This window comes from Phyllobates terribilis, unplaced genomic scaffold, assembly GCF_046119375.1.
Source record: "Phyllobates terribilis strain yellow unplaced genomic scaffold, ASM4611937v1 Scaffold_4__5_contigs__length_816908805, whole genome shotgun sequence".
NCBI lineage: Eukaryota > Metazoa > Chordata > Amphibia > Anura > Dendrobatidae > Phyllobates > Phyllobates terribilis.
The window spans coordinates 683,412,985-683,440,396 of NW_027362764.1; the positions used below are offsets into that span (position 1 = coordinate 683,412,985).

General features: G+C 45.0%; 2 pseudogenes; both read left to right on the forward strand.

Moving 5' to 3' along the window:
- Window positions 1–8,938: 8,938 nt before the first annotated feature.
- LOC141267545 (5S ribosomal RNA) lies at window positions 8,939–9,057 on the forward strand (annotated as a pseudogene).
- A 621-nt stretch (window positions 9,058–9,678) lies between these two features.
- Window positions 9,679–9,798, forward strand: LOC141268312 (5S ribosomal RNA; annotated as a pseudogene).
- The last annotated feature ends 17,614 nt before the right edge of the window (window positions 9,799–27,412 follow it).

Here is a 27,412-nt window from a genome sequence, read left to right on the forward strand (position 1 = left end):
ATGATGTTGAAATGTGTTTTGGGGGTTAAAGTTCATTTTCTGGGCAAATATTGACTTTGCAAGTACAGTAATTGCTGTTAAGCTGATCACTCTTTGACATTCAGGAGTATATGCAAATTGCCATTACAAAAAATGAAGCAGTAAACTTTGGAAAAATTACTATTTGTCTCATTCTCAATACTTTTGGCCATGACTGTATAATCTTTCTCCAGTCCTTTGTGAAATCCGGATCTTCCGGAAAGGAACTGTCAAAATGAATCTCCAGTCCCCTAGGGATAATACTTTTATCTAAACATATATTTAAAAATTCCGCGTCGAGCTGGTGTCTAATTTCCATCTTCATTGTTTTTTCGAACATGAAAAACAATGTATTTATCTTCTTTTTAGTGTCTAGATCTATTTCATTAGGTATGAATCCCACATTCATGACCCTGATGAACCTGATCAGTGCTTTATATAATGAAGAGACTTTCCATAAGCATGACTACGAAATTGTACCTGATGAAGACTCTGTAATGAGTAGAAACGCGTTGTACATTGCTATTTTATATTCTAATCAATAAATCCTGAATGAAAATATCCACTGGGCCCTATTTGGAAGCGCCGCGATATACAAACCGGAATTTATCGAACCGATCTACTGAGCAAACAGGATCTTCCAACATGAGGACCTGATCCTTCCGGTAAAGCGTGCTGCAAGCCACAAGAGTCCACCACTACTAAACGTTTAACCTCAAGATTACCTAAAGGTGAGCAGTTTTCAGTTACCTCACCCTTATTTACAAATCCTAAAATATACTGCACTTAGATCTGCGCCGTTCCTTTTTCCATTTTCTCCCCTAGAAGCTGAGAGACAGCTTTACTAAATCCTTTATGCCGTCACAGAGAGACAATGTGGAGCGCAAGCAAGCCTGCTCTTCTCAGTGTCTGCGGGATGACAGGCTGGATGGCGGCGTTCTGCTGCGGACCAGCCTGTCATCTCGATGTAGCAGAGCTGAAGCTGTCGTGGGAACCATGGAAAGGTAAGGATGAGGTTGCTTTATTATTTTATTTTTATTACAGGAGATCGTTGGCTTCAGCTGGAATGGGCGTGATGGTCAGTATGGTTTAATTTAGAACAGTAAAGAATTGTGTGTTTATTTCAATTAAAGGACTTTATTCTGGGTGTTTCTGTTTTTTTTAACTTTGACTATGGGGTTAGTAATGGGGGTGTCTTATAGACGCCTCTCCATTACTAACCTGGGCTTGATGTCAGCTGGCATTATAAGCTGACATCAACCCCAGCCCTATTACCCCCTGCCACCGCACCAGGGCAGCGTGGAAGAGCGAGGCTAAGTGCCAGAATTGGCGCATCCTATGAATGCGCCATTTCTGGGGCGGCTGACGGCTGGTGTTTCTAGCCTGGGAGGGGGCCAATATTCATGGCTCCCTTCCTGGGCTATTAATATCAGCCCCCTATCTGTCTGCCTAGCCTTTGCTAGCTATTAAATTAGGGGGGACCCCACATCATTTTTTTTGGGGGGTTCCCCATTTTAATAGCTAGTAAAGGCTATGTATTCAGCTGGGGGCTGATATTAGTAGCCTGGGAAGCTCCGTGGGTATTACCCCCTTCCCAGGCTTCAAACATCTGCCCCAGCTGTCTGCTTAACCTCCGCTAGAGCCTAAAATTAAGGGGAACCCCACGCCAATTTTTTTAATAATAAATCCTTTATTTTAATACTAAATGACAAGTACAGTAACCAACACTATCACTGTACTTCAAATATATGTGACTGACATGTTTCTATCTATCTAATCTATGTGTGAAGCTCTATTCTGTCTGTTATAAATTGTCGGGTACAGATGCTGAATTGCCGGCCGGCTTTCTTAAAGAGACGGTGCATGAAAACACTATTATTTTTTTTAATAAATCCTTTACACTAAATGACAAGTACAGTAAGCAACACTGTCACTGTACTTCATATATATGTGACTGACATGTTTCTATCTATCTAATCTATGTGTGATTCTCTATTCCTTCTATTCTAAATTGTTGGGTACAGATGATGAATTGCCGGCCGGCTTTTTTAAAGAGACGGTGCATGAAAACACTATTATTTTTTTTGATAAATCCTTTACACTAAATGACAAGTACAGTAATCAACACTGTCACTGTACTTCATATATATGTGACTGACATGTTTCTATCTATCTAATCTATGTGTGATTCTCTATTCCTTCTATTCTAAATTGTCGGGTACCGCTGCTGAATTGCCGGCCGGCTTTTTTAAAGAGACGGTGCATGAAAACACTATTATTTTTTTTGATAAATCCTTTACGCTAAATGACAAGTACAGTAAGCAGCACTTTCACTGTACTTCGTATATATGTGGCTGACATGTTTATATCTATCTAATCTATGTGTGAAGCTCTATTCTTTTGGTTCTAAATTGTCGGGTACCGGTGTATGCCGCTGCTGAATTGCCGGCTTTTCATGTTTCACTGTTGGCACTGTTCCCATCGATTTGGGCAATCACTGCAATGCCACAACCACCATGGCTGTGGCATTACAGTGAGTGGCAGACAATCCCTGCATGATTGGTGCTCTAAATAGCACCAGACATGCAGGACACGCTTTTGGTGCACGAACAGTTATCGAACATAACCTCGAACAGCCGAATTTTTTGCAAATCGTTCGGGTTCGTCGAACAACTCGAACACCGCCCAAAACAGCTCGAATTTGAGATTGGCGAACAGTTCTAGTCGAACACCGCTCATCTCTAGTCTTTACTCCCACAACCTATCTATTTAAGAGCACAGACCTGCCTGATAAAAGTCGTAGGAAATGCTGTAACCTAGTCCTTAAAAGGACTGCAATCACAACTATTCCCTACTCCCAAGCTATCTGTATATTTGTGCAAAAATTGGCTTGAAATTAACAAGGTATAGCGCACACAGCAACAGCGGTGCCGTCTAACACTCAGCTGCAGCAGTGAGAAAATGGTGGCAACGGGGAAAATGGCTTGGTCTTATAGGGCAAGGACATGTGACATACACTGCCAATGACACATGCCCTTGCTTGTGTGAAAAAAAGCACTTCGCTCCGTGTGTGCGCTGCTGATAGGCTGACAGATTGCACCTCCCCACTGTAAATGCGGGAAAGAGAAAAAAAAATGGAGATCTTCATTGTTCCTGCAGAGATCCATCCCCTGCCCCTCCCCCCACCCCGTTGTACACTCAAACTGCGTATTAACATTAATTTTCATCATTACTGAGAAAAAATCCAGTTATGATTTTGGTGCACGAACAGTTATCGAACATAACCTCGAACAGCCGAATTTTTCTCAAATTGTTCGTGTTCGCCGAACGGCTCGAACACCGCCCAAAACAGCTCGAATTTGAGAATGGCGAACAGATCGAGTAGAACAACGCTCATCTCTATTGACAATCCTTTTGCACAACTTGCCTTCGTAGAGGAATAGCTTGCTCTTCTCCTTCCATAGCTGCTTGGCTTCCTCTGGGGCATCTAGATCTAGGCGGGCGTCTTCCCGGGTCAGCAGATCTTTCACCAGTCGGACTGCAGGGTCACTATCTTGGGTCTCAGCCCAGCTGTGGTGAGGTAGGGGATTCATCATCACAGTTGTTAGATCCTCCTCCTTCACGCGGTGAGAGTGTTGAGCGGCTCCATACCGGTGAAACGCGGGGAGTTCTACCTCCTCCAGCTCTTCTGGGTCTTCGTCACCTTCAGGTAAGTGAGGCATTCTTGATAGGGCGCCCGCGTTGGCGTTGGTTTTGCCTGCCCGGTACTTGATCACGAAGTCATAGTTGGAGAGACGGGCCATCCACCGCTATTCCAGGGCACCCAGTCTTGCATTGTCCAGGTGTGTCAACGGGTTGTTGTCCGTGTACACGGTGAACTTTGCGGAGGCCAGGTAATGCTTGGAGCGTTCCGTCACGGCCCACACCGCCGCCAAGAATTCTAGCTTGAAGGAGCTGTAATTCTCCGGGTTCCTCTCGGTGGGCCTCAGCTTCCGACTGGCGTATGCGATCACCCGTTCTCTGCCCTGTTGGTTTTGGGACAGTACGGCTCCCAGTCCCACATTACTGGCATCTGTGTGGAGAATGAAAGGCTGGCCGTAATCAGGGTAAGCCAGGATCTCATCCCCCGTGAGGGCCATCTTTAGCTGGCGGAAGGACTCCTCTTCCGGTTTATCCCACTTGAAGGGTGGCTTTTGACTTCGGGACTTAGACTGTCCGATCAGGAGGTCCTGCATAGGAGCTGCCATCTTAGTGAACCCGGGGATGAACCTTCGGTAGTAGCCTACCAACCCGAGAAACTGTCTCACCTCTTTGATGTTCGAGGGGCTTGGCCAGCTCTTGATTGCCGTGACTTTGTCAGGGTCGGGGGCCACTCCTTCCGCGCTTACCACGTGCCCTAGGTACTGGACCTTTGGTTTCAGCAGGTGACACTTCCATGGTTTCACCTTCAGGCCATAGCCTGCCAGGGCTTCGAACACCTCGGCCAGGTGCTTTAGATGGTCCTCGTAGGTCTTCGAATAGACGATCACGTCGTCCAGGTAAAGGAGGACCGTCTCGAAGTTTCGGTGCCCTAGACAGCATTCCATCAGCCGCTGGAAGGTCCCTGGTGCGTTGCAGAGCCCGAAAGGCATACAGTTGAACTCGCTCAGTCCCATCGGGGTGGTGAAGGCGGTCTTCTCCTTGTCAGCCTCTGCCACAGGAACCTGCCAGTACCCGCTAGTAAGGTCCAAAGTAGAAAAGAAGTTAGCAGATTTTAGTGTGGCTAAAGACTCCTCTATTCTAGGCAGCGGGTATGCGTCTTTGTGGGTGATACGGTTGATTTGTCTATAGTCCACGCACATTCTCATGGTGCCGTCTTTCTTTTTCACCAGAACCAAGGGGGCTGCCCAGGGGCTACAGCTATCTCTAATGACCCCAGCTTCCTTCATCTCTCTTAGCATGCCCTTGGCGTTCTGATAATGTGCAGGGGGTACAGGCCTGTGTCTCTCTTTTATTGGTGGGTGGCTCCCTGTCGGGATGTGGTGTTCTATCCCCTTTACTCTGCCGAAGTCCAGCGGGTGCTAACTAAAGACTCTCTCGTACTCCTGTACCACCCGGTAGACTCCTTGTTTTTGGTGCAGGGGAGTGGAGTCAGCACCCACATGGAGTTTCTGGCACCAGTCCTCCTTTTGTTTCTGGGAGCCATTACCCTCCGCCTGAGGAGATGGAGGCAAGGGTTCCACGGCCCTGATAGCTTGGTGTTCGACAACAAACAGTTTGGCGAGTGTAGCGTACCTGGGTAAGTGTACTTCCCTCTCCCCAATGTTGAGGATGCGGACGGGCACCCTCCCATGACGGACATCAACCACCCCCCGGGCTGTCAAAATGGTGGGCCTGCTGTCTGAGTACACGGGTTCTACCATGGCTTGGTAGTCTCTACCTCTCAACCCGATTGCAGTCCGACACCAGATCATCATTTCACTTTTGGGAGGCATGGAAATGGGGAATGGGTCACTCAGTCTTACGCTACCGATCTCACCACCAGACAGTTCTACCTGCTGCCGTCTCATCAGGGCTTTTATCTCCTTGTTGAGGACCCTCTGTTGGCTGGAACTAGCATTCACCGCCACCTGTTGTAGAATTACAATTACCTCTGAAAGACAATTTTCAATTATGTTAGTACCCACAGTTATTTTAGGGTGACTTTCATGACGGTCAATGTCCACAATAATCACTCCCTGTGCCGGCAGTTCAACTTTACCAATTTTAATGGTCATCTCCTTGAACCCCATCTGCGGCACGGGTAAGCCATTACTGGCGATGATGCTCAAGTTACTGTCTGGATACCGTGTGATATCAGAGTCAGTCCAATACTGCTTAAAAAGTACATAAGGGATTGTGGTTACTTGCGACCCAGTATCCAGCAAGGCGCTCATGGGGATACCGTCCAGCACCACGGGTAAAACCGGGTGCCCCCCAACGTACTTATCACGCCAATTATAAGGGCCTGGTGATCTTATGCCTGGGGGTCGGCCCTCTGCCCCAGGTTGGACCCGTTTAAATTACAGTACCTGGAAATGTGTCCGGGCTGGTTGCATCGACGGCAAATGGGCTGTCCATCCTCTGCGTAGCGGTCTGTGGGCCTCCCTCGGAACGACGGGATCCTCCTCTGTCGACGCCACGGGACATCCTCCGGACTTGAAGCCAGCTCGATGGGTCTTAACGGGTCCACTTGCAACGCCTAGACGGTTCTGGTCAACGCCGCGATGCTCCTGGTTAGCTCCTGGACTTGGTGGTGCAGGCCTTTCGACGGGGCTTGGTTCAGGGCCTGTGCATCAGCCTCCACGGAGTCCATAGAGGAGGGAGCCGCCTCCTGGTGGTAGGTGATAGCAGGGCGTCGGGGGTTTATAGCGCCACTGGTTGCAGATTCACGGAGCACCCTTATGGCCCTGTCCATAAATTGGGCAAAGGTCAGGTCGGGGTTCTGAAAGAACATGAGGCGCAGTTGGGCCCTGTGGGCGCTAGACAGCAGACCTTCTATGAATTGTTCTGTTAGCAGCTTATCGGTTTCCTGCACACTGCCAGGGTCAGTTTGTTGAATAGCCCTCAAGGCTTCCTGTAGATTTAGGGCATAGTCTCTGATGCTGTCCTGTGCCCGCTGCCTACATCCATAGAACCTCATTTTAATCTCAGCGGAGGTACGTGTATCAAAGGTTCCCCGAAGCCGGGCCAGGATACCCTTCACAGTCCTTTTCTCCTCAGTGGGCCATGATTTTACCTCCCTTTGGGCTGCGCCAGTTAACTGCCCTGTCAATATGCTGACCTTCTGCTCCTCTGTCAGGGGGTAAACCTGGAAGAAACTGTATAGCCTTTCCTTAAAGTCAGTTAGGGCATGGGGCTCCCCTGAGTATTTGGGCAGCCAGGCCGCTCCAGGGATGTAGGGCAGGGAAAAGGGCATCACTGCTGCTGCAGCTGCGTTGGTGGTAGTGGGCGCCTCTGTGTCTGACATCTTCCTCCCCCCTAGTTAAGCGTGGCCTACCTTCCGGCGATCCTCTTCTGTAGGCCGCGGCTCCGCTGCTGCTGCTATGGACGAGGACCTGGCGTCGCGTCCTGATGACGTCAGCGTCACTCTCTCTCCCTTCCAGGACCTTGCGCAGCGTCGGAGCGTGGGGCGGAGCTTCGGATCTCGCACGGTTTTGACGTCCACGCCCCTCTTCTTCCCGCGCGGCGTCCTGAAGATGGCGTCCGATGGCGGGAAGCAGCTGCGGATGGCGGGAAGAAGGCAGAAGACGGCGGGAAACGGTCCAAGATGGCGTCCGATGGTGGGAATCGGCTCCGGATGGCGGGAAACTTCGCCACAGGTAAGTTTACAAAAGTCTTTTTCAGGCACGCAGTACCCGGTGGTTGTGGGCACGAAATCCTGCCGACTACGCCAAAGCTGACTCGCCCCCTGGGCCGTGGGGCACTCGGATCTGGGCAATAGGGAAACGATGGGGGTAGTAGTGGTGACCCGGTTCCGTCGCTCAGGGTGGTCAGGCCAATGGTAGTCTGCTACGTTCTGCTGATAATGTCCGACTACGCCACGCGTGGATTGCGGTTATTAGGAACCGCCGCTGCATGCAGACCGCTGGGGCTGATGAGGTGTGCAGCTAGGGTAGTGTGACTCCCCACGGGGAGAGTGCGGCCCCAGGGCAGTATAATGGATGGTGGGAGTGATGGTAGTGAGAATCCCAGTGCTGATAGTGCGGGAGGAGCAAGGAGCACACAGACAACAAGTTGCAGTCCAGGGTCTTTACTACAACAGGTAAACTGACCCATAAACAGTCCCGGCTAGGAGGGGACCTGGACGTCTGAAAGCAACGGGGAAATTGGCCCTGGTCAGGGTGAGGGTGTAGGCCTACCGTGCTTTCTGCGCTCCTTCTGGCTATCTCCTCCTGATAGGGTAACAGCCCACGTTTCCGAGCTTTCCGTGTATTCTCGCCTGTATGGCCTGCGACGTGGGTTCCTTTCTGGTCCCAGCCTTGTACGGCTTTACTGGTCCCTTCGGTTGTGGCAGGGCCTCCAGGCTTCTTAGGCCAAGGAATGTACAGTCCCTTGCGGACTGGTTCTCTGCTGGGGGATGTGGAATCCTTCCAGCCTCAGACACCAAAGTCTGGTAAAATTAAGTCTTTTCTCTGCCAAGACAGGCTCTCTTCGCCTCTTGTCTCTGGCTTGTGGCTCTCCTCCTGCCACACTTCCTCTTAGGAGCAATCAACTTTCTGTCCCTGCTCCACTCTGGGACACGTCTCAGAGCTGAGACAGGCAATCCAGTTCTCTCTAACCCTGCCCCCAGCACCAGCTTTTATAGGGGCAGCCTGCTCCCCCTACTGGCCTGAGACAGGAGGCATTGCATGCTAATGTTCCCCTGATAAGAGAACCTACCCCTTGCTCTCAGACACAGCTTTAATACATTTTGTGGCATCCAGGCCAGGGTGACACACATGGTGACGGAGAGGTTGTAGGGGCAGATAGGGGGTGTTGTCACGTGCGAGCACGTGTGCATGCTGGCTTGTGTGTGAGAGTGCGCTTCCTAGGTGTGGCGCGCTGCAGACAGTCAAAAGGATTGTTCCCTTTCATTAAAAGTTAATCCCCGGCTGCAGCCTATTAGAAAGCAACTAACCGCGCTCTACTCACCCTACCCGGGTCTACCGGTGAGTCTCGCCTCTGCTCCCGGCCTGTGGCATTGGCCGTGAAGCTGACGTTCCGTCGACAGCGCTGCAGCCGATCAGTGAGCTTAGCGGCTCTGAGTGGGGCGTTGTGTATACAAGACCTTTTAAGGAAGCCAGCAAAAAAATTGAAGAGAAGGGAAAGCACAAAAGGACCTGGTCTTGCTGAGCACTGGAAAGGGCAGCCGGCAGCCAGACGTCAAAGTAGAAAAGCAGCAAATGAGAGGCTAGTCTCTGCCTATGGCCACACCACCCTGAACACGCCCAATCTTGTCTGGTCTCGAAAGCTAAGCAGGGTTGGGCCTGGTTAGTACTTGGATGGGAGACCACCTGGGAATACCAGGTGCTGTAAGCTTTTGCTTTTTCCTTCCTTCCACCAGCAGGGGGCACTCTCTTCTATGCCTTTTTTCCATTCCCTTTCACAAGTGCACACATTCATTCTCTTTTCTTTTTTTCATTTGCTTTCTCTCTTGCGCTATTTCATCTCTGCAAAATACCAGCATCCTTCTGATCACCGTGGGCCTCCAGCATTGTTGCTTCTTTACTTTTAATGCTAGGCTCCTTTTCACCAGGACCAGCGTCTCCCCCGTGGCTGGAGGCAACCACCGGTAACCCCAAGCAGAAGACGTTTGCAGGCAACACGACCCTCCCCCCTGAAGAGCAGCTCAAAGTCACTGGCAACCATCTCACCCTCTTCCTTCATTCACCCCTGGACGTCTCGCTCCGCCCCCAAGTTATGGGTCCAGCTTGCTCTTTCTGTCATATTACCGCGATGAAGGGTTTAGCCTGCAGGAGACCCTGCGCCGAGCCATTTTTGAAGACACCTGATGCGGCGGGTGAATCACTGCTAAACAAACCACACCTGTAGGGACGGCACAGACTTTGCATGGACCCTTCGGAGCCCGCCCCGTCACGGCCAGATTGCTCGCCACCAAGCGATCCTGAGAAAGGCTGGCCGGGCGATGGATCGAGCAGCTTCTACTGGCCATACCAACTTGGATACGCCTGATCTCATCTGATCTCAGAAGCAAAGCAGGGCTGGGCTCAGACAGTACTTGGATGGGAGACCTCCTGGGAATACCGGGTGCTGTAGACTATTTTGATGATGTTTTTACCTACTGCCCAGCTCGGCTAGCATGGAACGGCGCCTTGCCGGACACCGACCCAAAGTAACTTAGATGATGGAAGCCCCAAGGCCTCTGAGCCAGTAGGCAGCTAATTACGCTACCCCGCCGCCTTCACGCAGGCCTGACACCGAGCTCCTTTCCACGGCTAGGAGTGCTTATTGACTCCGCAGCTCGCCGTGTGGAAATGATGGCGTTAAAAGCACCCGGGGCCGTGAAGGGGCCAGGCTTTCAGCAGGTGCCCAGGGAAGGTTTTGGATGCCGGTCGCCTAGCGAGGGCCAGCAGAAGTAACATGTTTCTCTGCAAAGAAGCTTGTGTAACCAAGCCAGACGGCTGACAAAGAGCTAACCTCAGTGCAAGGAAGGCAAGGAAGGTGCGGAAGGAATTGGGGAGGGGGTGGTGATTCCTGCTAGGGCCCTGAAATCATAAAACAGGCAGGAGAGTCTGACGCATGGTGACGGAGAGGTTGTAGGGGCAGATAGGGGGTGTTGTCACGTGCGAGCACGTGTGCATGCTGGCTTGTGTGTGAGAGTGCGCTTCCTAGGTGTGGCGCGCTGCAGACAGTCAAAGGGATTGTTCCCTTTCATTAAAAGTTAAACCCCGGCTGCAGCCTATTAGAAAGCAACTAACCGCGCTCTACTCACCCTACCCGGGTCTACCGGTGAGTCTCGCCTCTGCTCCCGGCCTGTGGCATTGGCCGTGAAGCTGACGTTCCGTCGACAGCGCTGCAGCCGATCAGTGAGCTCAGCGGCTCTGAGTGGGGCGTTGTGTCTACAAGACCTTTTAAGGAAGCCAGCAAAAAAATTGAAGAGAAGGGAAAGCACAAAAGGACCTGGTCTTGCTGAGCACTGGAAAGGGCAGCCGGCAGCCAGACGTCAAAGTAGAAAAGCAGCAAGTGAGAGGCTTGTCTCTGCCTACGGCCACACCACCCTGAACACGTCCGATCTCATCTGATCTTGGAAGCTAAGCAGGGTCGGGCCTGGTTAGTACTTGGATGGGAGACTGTAAAATAATACTCTTCCTGTATTATTTTTTTCTACTGAGGACTTCTCAAAGTATCAATATCACGATATTCTTATAAAAAAATGTATCTATTTATTCTTGGATTGTCCATTAAAAAGAATCAGATTGCAGCAGGTACATACAATAATTAGTTATAAAGTAATTGTCCATTTGTCCATAATTAGCTTAATTGTTGAGATTCACCCATCTTTCCTTGGATCCTGGCTGGTAAATCATGTCTTTGTCCAGCATGTGTCCAGGCCTACATGTCATCTGCTTCTCAGCATGAAGATTCTGTGTCTTATGGGGTGGGCACAGCAAGAGAGCCCCCCCTTTCTGTACCATCGGCTTTTATAGCCAGTCGTATGGACACCTGTTCTACATATGGTAGTGAACCAAAAATACACACAAAAATAGCGCATGTCAACGAGACACGATGGCTGAGGCATAGAACTCAGAAAAATGATTATCGATTAACATTCCAAATGAATTTCCATAATTAACCATTTAACATTTCCCCCTTTTTTGAGAATAAAAGGACTTTAACTGAAATTTCTCAAAAGAAGATACATTCATCAATCATTTTTTCTTTCCTTCTTCCTTGGCAATATCATTAAATTTCCATAATAATAATAGTAATAATAGTATCAATATCGGATTATTGTTATATAATAATGTGAATTCATGTTATGGTAAGCCGTGACTAATATTCATTTAATATGTATAATTATACTTCCCTATATCTAAATTGAAGCAATCGCGGGTTCAATCGTCATCATCTGATGTCATCGGGTCGTCGTCTCGTCTTCTTCTTGGTTCTTTTATAACACAGTCTTTAGATGAAAACTCCTTTGAAATAAATTACAGCATGTAGATATTGTACAGTCCATAATTGTGTTCATTATTGTTCAGTCCATAAACTGTACTCTTTATTAGAAAGATCATGTGTGTCAGTTGATAAGAAAACAAAGTCCATGGATGAAATGTAGCTTTAATATCTGTGCAGTGTCACCTGGACTTACGTTGGATCGTCTTTGAAATCTTCCGTGTGTCCGCACTGGTCTCGTGTCACTTTTGGAACAGATGTGACGTCTTTGGTCAGTAAAGCAAGGGTTAACTTGACACTTTCCTGCTTTATATAGCACCATAACCAGTACTCAGTCCTTTATATACAGGACACATATGCCAGGTATTACCTGTTCACCAGCTTTCATTGAAGCGTTGCAGGTGATAAGAAACCACTGGAACGTGATGAAACTTAAACACAACACAGTACATATAGGATCATCGTCCTCTGCTGTCCTGGTGATCAGTGGTGTGAATTGTATTGTATGTAATGGACACAGTCTATTTTAACACTCAGCAGTCACACCTGTTACCTTCTGAGACGTCCGGATATCAGTTGCTTCTTCTTGTAACTTTTGAGAATCTCTTTGATTTATAAAAATTAAAAGTCTTTATTAAAATAGAATTCATAATTGCGATGTCTTGATTGAAGTCTTCATTCCCTAATCTGATACCAAATCTGGCAGTTTTTCCTAACCTATAATATCACAGCGTACCATAGCAATCAGTAATATCCATCTAATTATTATCAAAATATTAAAATAAATTATGTTTGGAATAACAAACAATAATAGATAATAATTCATTATCAATCAAGTTCTCCATATGATAGAACATTTTTATGTCATAGGTGTAATTACCTTTTCCAACCCATAGGTATCAGTGTATTTTGAAAAAACAAGTTTTTATATCTTTATTAAACCAATAATATCAAAGAATGTATACTCCTGAACCAAAATGAATAAATATATGAATGTATGAATGAATGAATGAATGAATAAATGAATGAATGAATTGTTGTGTTTACTCAGAAAATGTAAACAATTTTTTCTTTAGCAATATATATTTAATGAAGCAATACTCTTGTATTAGACATTACTTTATTAAATATTAATGTGTTTTCTCAATTGAGATATTGAACTCAAATAAAATCAAATGAGAATTAAAAAATGAAAAAATAGAAAAATAAGAAGTATAAAGTAAGAATAAAATTTTAAAAATGAAAAATAAAATTAAGAGTAAAAATAAGAATAAAAATAAAAATAAGGCCTTTAAATTTTAATGACAAATGCAGAGTAATTATATTCTCCATAAAAAATACCCTTATATCTCCATTATCTGGATGATTTCATATTTGTCATAACCTTGTACCACCAAAAAATATTAAATTATGCAACTTTGCATGTAACACCCTTCTTAATTATACCATAGTACCTTATTATTATTTCTTCTTTATTAAAATGTGTGGAAAATAAGTATTGATCAAAAGTGATTATGTATTCAGGATCAAAAACACATTTTCCCCCTTCATACCAAAAATATTATTTTATAAAATTTATGTATATATCAGAACCAAATTAAAAATAATTATTCTTCTAGAAATATTGTGCATAAATTTCATATCGATGAGTAGCATAGATTTGACTAAAGAGAGGTGCGTACCTATTTAGGTAACCATTAAAAATAATATTATAGTTATTCAAGAATATTATCATGTGGAAAATTATTCTAAATATAAATTTGCTTTGTAAACCATTTTGATGTGTGGTTGCCCTTATCCACTATTAGTTAAATCAAGAAATAATAATTATTAAAGAAATATAGAAATATATATATGTAGATACAGTGCCTACAAGTAGTATTCAACCCCCTGCAGATTTAGCTGGTTTGATAAGATGCAAATAAGTTAGAGCCTTCAAACTGCAAACGAGAGTAGGTTTTATGAACAGAAGCATAAATCTTACAAACCAAAAAGTTATGTTGCTCAGTTGAATTTTATTAAATTTTAAACATAAAAGTGTGGGTCAATTATTATTCAACCCCTATGTTTAATATTTTGTGGAATAACCCTTGTTTGCAATTACAGCTAATAATCGTCTTTTATAAGACCTGATCAGGCCGGCACAGGTCTGTGGAGTTATCTTGGCCCACTCCTCCATGCAGATCTTCTCCAAGTTATCTAGGTTCTTTGGGTGTCTCATGTGGACTTTATTCTTGAGCTCCTTCCACAAGTTTTCCATTGGGTTAAGGTCAGGAGACTGACTAGGCCTCTCTAACACCTTGACTTTTTCCCTCTTGAACCAGGCCTTGGTTTTCTTGGCTGTGTGCTTTGGGTCGTTGTCTTGTTGGAAGATGAAATTACGATCCATCTTAAGATCCTTGATGGAGGAGCGGAGGTTCTTGGCCAAAATCTCCAGGTAGGCCGTGCTATCCATCTTCCCATGGATGCGGACCAGATGGCCCGGCCCCTTGGCAGAGAAACAGCCCCACAGCATGATGCTGCCACCACCATGCTTGACTGTAGGGATGGTATTCTTGGGGTCATATGCAGTGCCATCCAGTCTCCAAACGTCACGTGTGTGGTTGGCACCAAAGATCTCGATCTTGGTCTCATCAGACCATAGAACCTTGAACCAGTCTGTCTCAGAGTCCTCCAAGTGATCATGAGCAAACTGTAGACGAGCCTTGACATGACGCTTTGAAAGTAAAGGTACCTTACGGGCTCGTCTGGAACGGAGACCATTGCGGTGGCGTACGTTACTTATGGTATTGACTGAAACCAATGTCCCCACTGCCATGAGATCTTCCCGGAGCTCCTTCCTTGTTGTCCTCGGGTTAGCCTTGACTCTTCGGACAAGCCTGGCCTCGTCACGGGAGGACACTTTCAAAGGCTGTCCAGGCCGTGGAAGGCTAACAGTAGTTCCATAAGCCTTCCACTTACGGATGATGCTCCCAACAGTGGAGACAGGTAGGCCCAACTCCTTGGAAAGGGTTTTGTACCCCTTGCCAGCCTTGTGACCCTCCACGATCTTGTCTCTGATGGCCTTGGAATGCTCTTTTGTCTTTCCCATGTTGACCATGTCTGAGTGCTGTTCACAAGTTTGGGGAGGGTCTTAAATAGTCAGAAAAGGCTGGCAAAAGAGATCTTTAATCCACACATGTGAAGCTCATTATTCTTGGTGCCTGAACTACTTCTTAATACTTTAGGGGGAACAAACAGAATTCTTGTGGTTTGAGGGGTTGAATAATAAATGACACTCTGAATTAACTTTTAACGTTTTAAAAAAACAAAAAAACAAAAAAAAAGTTGCTGCAGTGCATTTCCCACTTCCAGGCTGATCTACAGTACAAATGTCACAATGCCAAGTTAATTCCGCATGTGTCAACCACCTAAATCTGCAGGGGGTTGAATACTACTTGTAGGCACTGTAATACCTAATTATGTATTATAATTTCCTCAGAATTAAATATATTTTTGTGCCTTCACATAAAGAAACATTTTTTTTTTCAAACATACAAACATACGAGGCCTCTGTCACATCAATCACACTTAGCAGCTGCTGATTTACTCATCTGTCACCTTCACTCTGACATTCACAGATCTGTTCAACTCAAACATTCCACATATGAAGTTTTAGATATATATATATATTTAACCCAAAATTGTTGTATCCCAATTTATTAATGCGCATTGCCATATCAATTGAATATCTTTATATTTATATACTGGATTTTGGCTGTTGGAGCTGAAAAGAGGACATCGGTAAACCAGGGGAGGAGTCCTGAGGAGATAATTTGCATATTCCCACTGCATTTTGGGGTAAGTGAAGAGTCTCCGCGAGCTCAAAGAACACTGGATTTTGGCTGTTGGAGCTGAAAAGAGGACATCGGTAAACCAGGGGAGGAGTCCTGAGGAGATAATTTGCATATTCCCACTGCATTTTGGGGTAAGTGAAGAGTCTCTGCGAGCTCAAAGAACACTGGATTTTGGCTGTTGGAGCTGAAAAGAGGACATTGGTAAACCAGGGGAGGAGTCCTGAGGAGATAATTTGCATATTCCCACTGCATTTTGGGGTAAGTGAAGAGTCTCCGCGAGCTCAAAGAACACTGGATTTTGGCTGTTGGAGCTGAAAAGAGGACATCGGTAAACCAGGGGAGGAGTCCTGAGGAGATAATTTGCATATTCCCACTGCATTTTGGGGTAAGTGAAGAGTCTCCGCGAGCTCAAAGAACACTGGATTTTGGCTGTTGGAGCTGAAAAGAGGACATCGGTAAACCAGGGGAGGATTCCTGAGGAGATAATTTGCATATTCCCACTGCATTTTGGGGTAAGTGAAGAGTCTCCGCGAGCTCAAAGAACACTGGATTTTGGCTGTTGGAGCTGAAAAGAGGACATTGGTAAACCAGGGGAGGAGTCCTGAGGAGATAATTTGCATATTCCCACTGCATTTTGGGGTAAGTGAAGAGTCTCCGCGAGCTCAAAGAACACTGGATTTTGGCTGTTGGAGCTGAAAAGAGGACATCGGTAAACCAGGGGAGGAGTCCTGAGGAGATAATTTGCATATTCCCACTCCATTTTGGGGTAAGTGAAGAGTCTCCGCGAGCTCAAAGAACACTGGATTTTGGCTGTTGGAGCTGAAAAGAGGACATCCTGCTACATGTTCACAGACTTGCCAGTGGAAAAGCCAAACTTCACATGCCAGAAATGCAAGCTTGTGTCCCTGTTGGAGGAGAAGTTGCGAAATCTAGAAGAGAGGTTAACTACCTTGAAAATCATTAAGGAAGGTGAAGAGTTCTTAGACAGAGCAGAATTATCTCTTCATGATTCAGAAAGAGAAGAAATTTGAACTGCACCTGACGATACAGAGGAATGGAAGCATGTGACCCACAGAAGCAGGAGGATCGAGAGGCAGTCAGCACCCATACTGCTCAAGAACCAGTACCAGGCTCTCACGCAGGAGAACCATGAAGAAATACAGCAAAATAAGACTTTGCCAGCAATGAATAGACTTGTAAGCCCTCAGAATCCTCCTGGATGGAAAAAGAAGAATGTTGTGAAGAAAAAACGGAGAGTGGTGGTCATGGGGGATTCCCTGTTAAGAGGAACAGAGGCCGCTATCTGCAGACCAGACATAACCTGAAGAGAAATGTGCTGTCTTCCAGGAGCAAAAATTAAAGATGTGTCTGACAGGATATCAAGATTCTTCAGACCTACAGATCACTACCCATTCCTGCTACTACATGTGGGGACAAATGACACCGCAAGAAAGGACCTGGAAACCATCTGCAGTGACTTTGAAGACTTAGGCAAGAAAGTGAAAGAATTGGGAGCGCAGGTGGTCTTCTCATCCATCCTCCCAGTGGATGGCCATGGAACAATGAGGTGGAATAAGATTCTACAGGTGAACAACTGGCTACGTCGATGGTGCCGTCAACAAGGATTTGGATTTCTGGATCACGGAATGAATTACCTATACGATGGACTACTTGCTAGAGATGGGGTGCACCTTACGAAGACTGGAAAACATGTATTTGGAAGTCGCCTTGCTACACTCATCAGAAGAGCTTTAAACTAGAACAATGTGGGAAGGGAAGCAAAAGGCCAGAAAAAGCCATACAGCTGACAAATACTATTGAGATCTCTGCTACTGGAAGTGGAAAGGAAGAACAAAGACAAAACAATTTAAATAATAAAAATATGGGAGGAAGAGAAACCAATCACAAACTAAAATGTTTTTATACAAATGCACAAAGCATGGGCAACAAACAAGGAGAATTGGAACTACTAACGCAGGAAAAGTAATATGATGTCATTGGAATCACTGAAACTTGGTGGGACGATACACATGATTGGAATAAAAGGCTAAAAGGATACAACTTATTTGCAAGAAACAGACTTGATAAACGAGGAGGAGGTGTTGCATTGTATGTTAGAAAAGCGTATATCTGCACAGAGATTGAAGCTTCAGAGACTGGGAGTTCTGTGGAAACTGTTTGGGTAAGAATACAAGGAGAGAACAACGGAAAGGACACCATTGTAGGCATTTACTACAGGCCACCTGGGCAAGCTGAAGATATGGATGAACTCTTTATGTATCAAATGACCAAGTTCTCCAAAAAATATGACGTAGTGGTCATGGGAGATTTCAACTATCCAGACATTTGTTGGGAATCTCTGTCAAGTAAACTAACAGGTCAAGCAAATTCTTATCCTCTCTTGCTGAGAACTTTATCTTCCAAAAGGTAGGGGAGAAAACAAGTGGATCTGCTACTTTGGATCTAATCCTTATAAACAGGGAGGAAATGGTTGAGGAGGTAAAGGTGGCTGGGACCCTAGGAGGCAGCGATCATGCTATTATAGAATTTTGGATAACTAGAGGAGGAAGACATGTGAAGACTCAAACTTCAAGGTTAGATTTTAGAAAGGCAGATTTTAAGAGACTCAGAAAGAGAATAGGAGGGATCCAATGGCTGGATGTCCTTAAGGACAAAAATGTCCAGGAAGGATGGGAAATTTTTAAAAATGAGATTCTCAAAGCACAATCGTTAACAATCCCGAAAAGTAGGAAGAATGGGAAGCATTTAAGGAAACCAGGATGGATGAACACAGAACTTAAACACATGCTAAAAAGAAAGAAAGAAATGTTTATTAAATGGAAAGAGTGAGGCATATCTAAAGAAGATTATAATGCAGTCTGCAGATCCAGTAGGGCACGTATCAGGTTAGCTAAAGCTGACAATGAATTAAGGCTTGCAAAAGATGTCAAATGCAATAAAAAAGGATTTTGGGGGTATGTCAAAAGTAAAAGAAAAGTCAAAGATGCTATAGGATTTTTACAGGATGAAAATGGAGAAATGGTAAGAGAGGATGTTGAGAAGGCCGAACGTTTTAATTCTTATTTTGCATCTGTTTTCTCTCAGAAATAAAATGTAACATCAACTGATCTCCACTGTCCTTTTAAAGGAATAGAGGAATCCAAGTTATCTGTAAACAGAAAGATTGTGAGGGAATATTTAGCTAACATAAATGAGTTCAAGTCTCCAGGTCCAGATGAATTACACCCCAGAGTACTGAAGGAGATCGTAGAAGAAATTTTAGAACCACTCTCCATAATCTTTGAAAATTCTTGGAGAACAGGAGAAGTCCCAGAAGACTGGAGAAGAGCAAATGTTGTTCCTATCTTCAAAAAGGGGAAGAAGGTGGACCCAGGGAACTATAGGCCGGTGAGTCTGACTTCTATACCAGGAAAGATCTTTGAACAAATTATTAAACAACATGTATGTAAGTACATGGATAAGAATGAAGTGATTAACCAGAGTCAGCATGGGTTTGTAACTAACAAGTCATGTCAGACTAACTTAATTTTCTTCTATGACAGAATCACTGACTGGGTGGATCAGGGAAATTCTGTAGATATAGTATATCTTGACTTCAGCAAAGCATTTGACAAAGTATCTCACACCATCCTTATTGAAAAAATGACCAAGTATGCAATGGACCAGGCAACTGTTAGGTGGATTCATAACTGGCTTAGTGATCGGACTCAAAGGGTGGTTGTAAATGGCTTCACATCCAGCTGGATGAATGTCTCAAGTGGGGTACCACAGGGCTCCGTCCTGGGACCTGTATTGTTCAACATCTTTATCAATGATTTAGATGAAGGAATTGAGGGTAAACTGATTAAATTTGCTGATGACACAAAGCTAGGAGGGATAGCTAATACTAGAGAAGAGAGAGAGAGGATTCAAAAAGACCTAAATAAACTGGAGCAGTGGGCAGCAACCAACAGAATGGTTTTTAACAGGGAAAAATGCAAAGTACTACATCTGGGCAATAAAAAATGAAAAAAGCATATACAGAATGGGAGGAATAGAGCTAAGCAACAGTACATGTGAAAAAGACTTAGGTATACTAATAGATCATAGACTAAACATGAGTCAACAGTGTGATGCAGCAGCAAAAAAGGCAAATACAATTCTGGGATGTATTAACAGAAGCATACAGTCTAGATCACGTGAAGTCATTATTGGTCTTTACTCCTCTTTGGTCAGACCTCATCTGGAATAATGTGTACAGTTTTGGGCACCACATTTTAAAAAAGACATAGACAAACTGGAGCAAGTTCAGAGAAGAGCGACCAGAATGGTGACTGGTCTGCAAACCATGTCCTATGAGGAACGGTTGCAGGATTTGGGAATGTTTAGCTTGCAAAAAAGAAGACTGAGAGGAGACTTAATAGCTGTCTACAAATATGTCAAGGGCTGTCACATTGTAGAAGGATCACCTTTATTCTCATTTGCACAAGGAAAGACTAGAAGCAATGGGATGAAACTAAATGGGAGGAGACACAGATTAGATATTAGAAAAAACTTTTTGACAGTTAGGGTCATTAATGAGTGGAACAGGCTGTCACGAGAGGTGGTGAGTTCCCCTTCAATGGACTCTTCAAACAGAGGCTGGACAGACATCTGTCTGAGATGATCTAGTGAATCCTGCTTTGAGCAGGGGGTTGGACCAGATGACCCAGGAGGTCCCTTCCAACTCTACCATTCTATGATTCTATGATTCTATTTCTTTGAATATTCCCCAAGTACATATTATATAATATGAGAGTAAGTCACTGGAATTTCAGACACTTGAAAAAACTCTTGTCTTAGATTCTTTTTTCACTGGCTGCCCGGTCTTAAGTTACATCAGTTGAAAATAGAATGAATGGGATCCTATACTATTAGCTCAAAGTTCAAAGGCCACAGCTGTCACACGTCATGCTGTAAAGCTACTTTAATTTGTACGAACACTTCATGCACAGAAAATATTAGCAACACAAAAGAATCAATAAGTATTACATATATATTATAGTTCAACTAGATATATTGTTATTATTTTAAAATGTTATACACATAAAATCATGCAATTTTTTCACTTCCTGTGTGAATAAAGAAATAAATCCATTTTAGAGTTCTTTGATCAAATCCTGCTTTGGAATGAAAACTCTAAGGAAATATAAGAAAATAAAATTAAATATCAAATTCATACAGAAACAGAATTATTTAAATATCTTATACATATATTGGTTGGTTCTAATGTAATTCAAAATATTGCTACTTAAATTTATATATATGAAGTTCTAATTTATTAATTAATATATATATATATATATTTTATAAATGTGTATATAAATACAATTATACGCAATCTCTACTTAGACAAGTGTATATATATATATATATATATATATATATATATATATGAACTATTAGAAACTATGTAACTACAATTTTACTGTGTAAGATTATAAATAAATATTGAGACATTGTATTACATTTTGATACAACATTATAATTACAGTTTTTCCTTAGCCACTCCCTAAACCAAATCTTCTGTCTCTCTCAAATATCTCCAGGAACGCCCAATTTAGGAAAGACATTTTTCTATCCTTCAAAACCTCAGAGAACTGCCTGTTCTTCTGTCCACATTCCATGACGTCACTGTGAGTTGGTCGTCTCACCTGTCTCTGTCCATTAGGTTCAGCCATTTTCCTTTTTAGAGAATCACAGTTCTGACTGAGAATTAACTCATTCTGTGGAGAGATGGATCTTTGCACTGGCTGATATGGCTTATAACATATATGAAATCTTCTGCGTATATGATAGAGTTCACTATGGGGATGACTCAGTCTAGGAGAGTTTGATATTGGCTTTTGGTAAGATTTTAACTTTCCTGGTTTTATAAATTTAGCTTGATTTATTTTCTTTTCACGATTCTCATGTCTTCTAACAAAATCCAGCATCTGCGCACATTCAAATAATGAATTTTTTTGTGATGCCATAACTTGGGAAACTGAATTTAGGAATTTGAATTTTTGTACAAAAGTTGTTATCATATGTTGTACTTTTCCATTTTTGATGAGAGCTTTGTACAACCGTTCAAATATGGACATGAATGTATATGTACATTCCTTCCTACCAATCCTTAGTTTCTGCAGATCTTCTATGTTGGGAAAATCCTTTGTGACACAATAAATCAAATATCTTAATCTGTCCGAATCATTTTCCCATCCATTAGGAAAGTCATTTTCACAGGGCATTAAATGTAAACGTCTGGACAAAGTCACAGGAATCCATATTTTAAATAATTGATTCCTCTCCTCATTGGATAAAGCAAACTTATCAGAGAAGCTCTCAAATGTCTCTGAATTTCTACAGGCATGGATTTTGACTAGTGTTGAGCCACCCCCGTAGTGTTCGAGTTCGGTTCGGTTCGTCGAACACCCGTGTGTTCGCCGAACTGTTCGTCGAACTGTTCGTCGAACACCTTCGAACACCGTTAAAACCAACGGCAGGCAAACAAAAACACATAGAAACACATAGAAAACACCTTCAAAGGTGTCCAAAAGCTGACAAACTGCTCAGAAGACATAACTAACACATGGAAAAGTGACAAGTACATATAGTCATGCGAAGATAAAAGAGGTGGAGAAGTAAAAGGAGGGGGAGACACAGATATAGGCATGTCATGCCCTTCTAAAATCCAAAAAGTGAGAAGCCGACACGGCCAGTCAGCTCCTGCCCGTGCCACCTCCGTGTCGCCGGGTTTGTGCCAGAGCCGCGGTGAACCCTGACGGCCAGCCCCCCTCTCCCAATACTGGTGCCTGTCCGCTGGTGGGTCGAGCGAGCCCCCCTGTGGTGGAGGCAGCTCTAAGCTTTTTAATTTAAATTGTCTCTCTAATTTGAATGAATACACTTTAAATCCATTTACAAGGGTCTATTGGAGGGCAAGTCTCATGCCAGCAGCCGCGGTAATATCAGCTCCAGTAGCGTCCACTAAAGCTGCTGCAGTTAAAAAGCTTTTATAAGGATCGAGCTCGGCTGTCCACCGCAAGACATCCTACTGCCAGTCCCAGCCCCTATGCCTTGGGGTGCCTCCTGATGCTCTTCACTAAGTATCCCATGGTCCCGAAGCATTTCCTTTGAAAAAATTAAGTGTCTAAACTACAGGTGGTGCAGCTTGCTTAACAGCCGGGATAATCCGCTGACTAGCAGACACTGCTACTAGGCACAAAGTATTTCCTGGGCTAGATGCAGTTAAAAATTTGTAATTAGATACTCTCGTTGGATGCTGAGAAAGCATTCCATAGAGTCTCCTGGCACCCCATATATGATTCTCTTAAAAAGCTTGGGGTAGGGGTCTAGGGGACCCTTTTATAGCCAAAATCACGGCCCTGTATCGCAATACGTCACCTAGGTTGAAGATAAATGGAACTGTAGCACCCTGAGGGCTCGGTTGCTACAGACGTATTGCACCTCACCCAGAGGTGTGATATCTCACTCTCAGGTAAGGATGGAGTGTGGATCAGGACCCGACACCTGCATGCATTACACCACATTGCTGTGGGGCAGGGCAACCAATATACCCCTGAGATGGGCACGACAGTCCCTGTCCCTGGCTGGAGTGGGGGGAGGGAACACTGAGGAAGGGGAACCCTGTAGTGCAGGAGCAGGGAGGAAGCAGTTCCTGGGTGCATTGAGAAGGGAGTATAAAAGGTGGGCACCATCTTAGTTCAGTGCAGAGAAGTCTGAGCAGAAGTGGCAGGGAGCAGGGGCTCTGCATGAGCTCTGCTCCGGAGGCGGGCCTAGTAACAGAGGCCCAGGCCTGGAAGAGGGAGAAGGAAGGAAGAGGAGCGGAGAAGGCTCCAGGAACGAGGAATGAAGGGATCCCAGGGGTGCGGACGGGCGAGTCGCCACCGCACGCCCGAATCCACCTGCGTGGAGGGGTCAGGCCAAAGGGGGAGACCGGTCCCCGAACTAGTGGAGGCAGGAAACGACCCTCAGCTAGAAACCGGAGGCTCTGACATTTTATGTGGCGCAGCCCCTCGCTACACCCGCTAGGAAGGCACCACATAGGGTCAGGGAAACTGGCGCCAAGTTTACCAAGAGGAGGCCCGAGGCAGCCGGACAGAAGCGTTGGTAAGAAAGGCCAGACAAAGGACACACAAAGGGGGTCCTGTGAAGTGCTCCAAAGTTATCTGGGAGTTGTCTGAGCCCCTCACCTGGTGAGCACAGTACGACGTGGGCAGCCGTTACCTGCAGACGTGGTCTGGATAATAAGAACTGTGAGTAAAGGCCCTGAACTGCATCACTGACTCCGTGTCGTTACTGCTGCTGCCCTGCACCATCACCCCCATCCTCCGCATACACTGCCCTGAGGCTATACTCCTCCCTTGGGGAGTTATGCTACGCTCTGCTGCACCCACAACACCAGCCTCAGCGGTCTGCCCTGTAGCGGCGGTTCACTCTGACCGCAATCCACGGGTGGCGTAGTCGGACATTTAAACATCAAAACCACATAAATAGTTCCGCCACTGGTTTGACCGCCCTGAACCACAGAACCGGGTCGCCGCCACGAAGACTACAACCACCAGCATCCACCAAAAAGGGTCCGGCTCCGGGTGTCCCAAGGCCCAGGGGGTGCGTCAGAACATTTTCATCACCTTTCACAATCACCAATGGGACAAGGCAGTGATGTCCTCTGTCCCCTCTCTTATACATCCTAGTGACGGAGCACCTGCTCTCATCAATTCGCCATAACCCCAATATTAGGTGGATTGAGGTGGGAGGCACCGAGTACAAGTGCTCTCTATTTGCTGATGATGTCCTAGTATATATCACTCAATCACATATATCCATCCATGCTGTTATGGCTGAAATAGATCACTTTGTTACATGGTACAATTTTAAAATCAATGCAGCGAAGTCTGAGGCCCTCGATGTCTCCCTCCCCAAATCCATATAGGATTCCATCCAGTCCAACTTTCCCTTTGCCTGGCCCTCACATGGTATCAAATACTTAGGAATTCCTATTCATAGAGACCTCTCCCATCTATGTTATCTTAATTTTGGGCCCTTTATTGAACAACTCCATACAGACCACGGTTGGCAAGTTAGAACTGTAAGATTCACTACGTGAACCATTGGTGTTTTGTGGAAAAGCACATGTACACTGCGTTCCAAATTATTATGCAAAAAGTGTTTAGGAGTGATAAGGGAAGAATTTGTTTGTTTGTCAGTTAAACTCATTGATGGTGATGTGTGTCAGGGCTCTTTATATCACTGTAAGCAATTGCAGACACCTGTGCTAATTAGTTTGGCAGGTGTGTCCAATGAAAGGCAAGACTACTTAAGAAGGCTCTCTCACATTATTAAGCAGCCTACATTTTCTGCCAAAATGGGAAAGAAAAGGATGTGTCGGCTGCTGAGAAGCAACAAATTGTGGAGTGTTTAGGTCAAGGCATGACTACAATCAACATTGTGCGATGATCAGGATGAAGTGTCTTGGCAATCAAGAAGTATGTAGCTGATTCACAGTACACATGTGTGCGTGCTGATAAGGGCAAATTGAGGACTCTTTCCTACAGGCAATTACGTCATAGTTGAAAGAGCAGCGGCAAAAAAGCCTTGTCATAGCAGCAGACAAGTTTTTGAAGCTGCTTGTGCCTCCAACGTCCCCCGAACAACAAGATGCAGGGTCCTTCAGAGGTTTGCAGCTGTGCATGCGCCATCCTGTCGACCTCCTCTATCCACTTCACACAAGCAGAAACGGCTCCAGTGGGCCAAACATTACATGAAGACTGATTTCAAAACTGTTTTGTTCACGGATGAGTGCCGTGCAGCGCTCGATGGTCCAGATGGATGGAGTGGAGGATGGCTGGTTGATGGACACCCCACGCAAACACGGCTACAGCGCCAACAAGGAGGAGGTGGAGTAATGTTTTGGGCTGGAATCATGGGGAGAGAGATTGTCGGCCCCTTTAGGATCCCTGAAGGCGCTAAAGATGAACTCCATAATGTATGTGGATTTTCTCAAACAGCACTTCCTGCCATGGTTCAAGAAGAAGAACCGTGTATTTCACAGCAAGATCATTTTTCTGCATGATAATGCACCATCTCATGCTGCACATAAAACATCTGCATCTCTGGCTGATATGGGCATAAAAGGGGACAAACTTATGGTGTGACCCCCATGCTCCCCTGACCTCTACCCCATTCAGAACCTTTGGAGCATCATTAAAAGGAGTGTCTATGATGGCGGGAGGCAGTTCACATCTAAGCAACAGCTCTGGGAGGGTATTCTGTCCTCATGCAAAACAATTGAAGCAGAAACCATCCAAAACCTGACAAATTCAATGGACGAGAGAGTTCAGAAGCTCCTTTCGAACAAGGGGTCCTATGTGAAAATGTAACATCACCTAAAATAAAGTTTTGAGTTGAAAACTGTTTGATTTCAGTTTCTAACAACCTGCTAATGCTTATAATTTCAAAAATGACCATTTTTTTGGTCTTTATTAAAATGAAAAGGTTGATCGAAAAGTTTGGGGGATCTAAGAGTGTGGCAACCCAGTAGTCATGATTACTTCGAATTCTGACAATATGAGGGTCATGCTGCAGGTAGTGCAGCAAGAAGGCACTTATGTGCCTTGCGCATCTCGGAGCCCCAAAATTATTTTCCGGGCTAGATACAGCTAAAAATTATTTTTAATTTTAAATCTGGTGAAGCTTTAGTATAGATGGCCTAATAGGATCAGTGCTGCACACTGCTACAAAGCCAAAATTATTTTCCAGTCAAGATACAGATAAACATGATTAGTAATTTGAAAGCTTAAAACGGTTGGTAGGGTGATTTTAACCAATCATCAAGCTTTTACTCTCCCCAGGATGACACAGGGGTAGAAAAGTCATTTCGGATCCATGATTTGTTCATCTTTATGAACGTGAGTCTGTCTACATTATCAGTGGAGAGCCGCGTGCGCTTATCTGTCAGCACACCACCAGCAGCGCTGAACACACGTTCAGACAGAACGCTGGCTGCGGGGCATGACAAGATCTCCAAGGCGTAAGTGGCTAGCTCCGGCCATTTATCCAGATTGGAAGCCCAAAAAGAGCAAGGGTCCAGTGACACAGTCGTGGCTTCAATGTTTACTTGGAGATACTCCTGTACCATCGTCTCTAGGCGTTGACTATGTGTCAGACTTCTTGTCTCCTGTGGCCTTGCAAAGGATGGGCTAAAAAAGTGGTGAAAAGATTCCGCAAAATTGATGTTACCAGCAGATACTGTGGTTCTGTTACGGTTTGAGTGCTGAACACTTGACGGTCCCACGGTTGGCAAGTTGGAACTGTGAGATTCACTACGTGCACCACTGGTATTTTGTGGAAAAGCACATGTAAGATTCTGCAACAGTCTCTGCTGATACTCCTGCATGCGTGCATCCCTTTCTATGGCAGGAATAATTTCTGCAAATTTACTTTTGTACCGGGGATCTAACAGTGTGGCAACCCAGTAGTCAGGATTATTTCTAATTCTCATAATTCGAGGGTCATGTTGCAGGTAGTGCAGCAAGAAGGCACTCATGTGTAGTGTTGAGCCACCCCCGTAGTGTTCGGGTTCGGTTCGGTTCGTCGAACACCGGGATGTTCGAGGAACTGTTCGTCGAACTGTTCGTCGAACAACTTAGAACACCGTCGAACACCGTTAAAACCAATGGCAGGCAAACAAAAACACATAGAAACACATAGAAAACACCGGCAAAGGTGTCCAAAAGCTGACAAACTGCTCAGAAGACACTCTCTTTAAAAAAGCCGGCCGGCAAATTCAGCAGCGGCATACACCGGTACCCGACAATTTAGACAAGAAGGAATAGAGCATCACACATAGATTAGATAGATAGAAACATGTCAGTCAC